The following is a 942-nucleotide window of genomic DNA, read 5'->3' as shown; positions in this document are numbered from 1 at the left end:
TATTTTACTGTGGTACTTACCAAACATGAATTCCAATATAACATTCCAGGCATCTTCAGTCCAAATAGGTCAAACATAAAATGTACAACACTACACAGTCAACGGTCGCCACATCCCTACATAATCCCCTATAATCTTAGTTATAATCTTACGTGACAAATTTGAATAACAGACTCTATTCATATGTTTACAACAATAAATCCTTTTGTTAACATATTATGACCTTATTGAATAGCCATTACTTATAGTTACAATTGGTACTAATAGAGCGAGCCAGTTAATATTATTAAATAAATTATTTCTTTATAAAATCAATTCGACATGCACGTTTAATATATACAAGTTAATTAAGTTGTTACAGCAGCAAAAATCGTGGTCTTTAAACAGCCGTTATTACGGCTACTCTTATTATAGGATAATTTATATAATATAATCGTCCCGCAACTAAGGCGCAAGTCAGCCTAAATCAAAATACCCTATTGTGTGTATTTCTCTTTTTTTTTTATATATAATAAATGGACACTGAATTTTATGAGATGGTCACTGTGTATGTTTCGCATATATTTTACTGTATACATTAGTACTATTATCGAGCATGCTTAACTTAATTTAAGACACCTATTGTAAATGTATGCAAGTTTTTGACAACGTTTTGGCTACATACATTAGGTTAACTTAACTATTTTTTTTTATTGTCATAAATCATATTAAATTATTTTTTTTTAATTCATGAACATTTATCATTTATTGTGCATGCATTGCTTATGATTGTATTCGGTACCCCAACATCCCCTTTTAATTATTAAATTTTTTTTAAATAATAAGCGTTAGTGTTCTGAACAGACCTCGAGAACACGGATTATACTCTTTAGGGCCCCGAGACTATTCAAGAAGTCGACGACAGGGCCGGGCTTTTCATAGGAACCGCTTGGTAGCCGACTA

This window comes from Daktulosphaira vitifoliae, unplaced genomic scaffold (genome assembly GCF_025091365.1).
Source record: "Daktulosphaira vitifoliae isolate Bord-2020 unplaced genomic scaffold, ASM2509136v1 Scaffold_4, whole genome shotgun sequence".
Classification (NCBI taxonomy): domain Eukaryota; kingdom Metazoa; phylum Arthropoda; class Insecta; order Hemiptera; family Phylloxeridae; genus Daktulosphaira; species Daktulosphaira vitifoliae.
Note: the sequence above shows the minus strand (reverse complement) of the source record.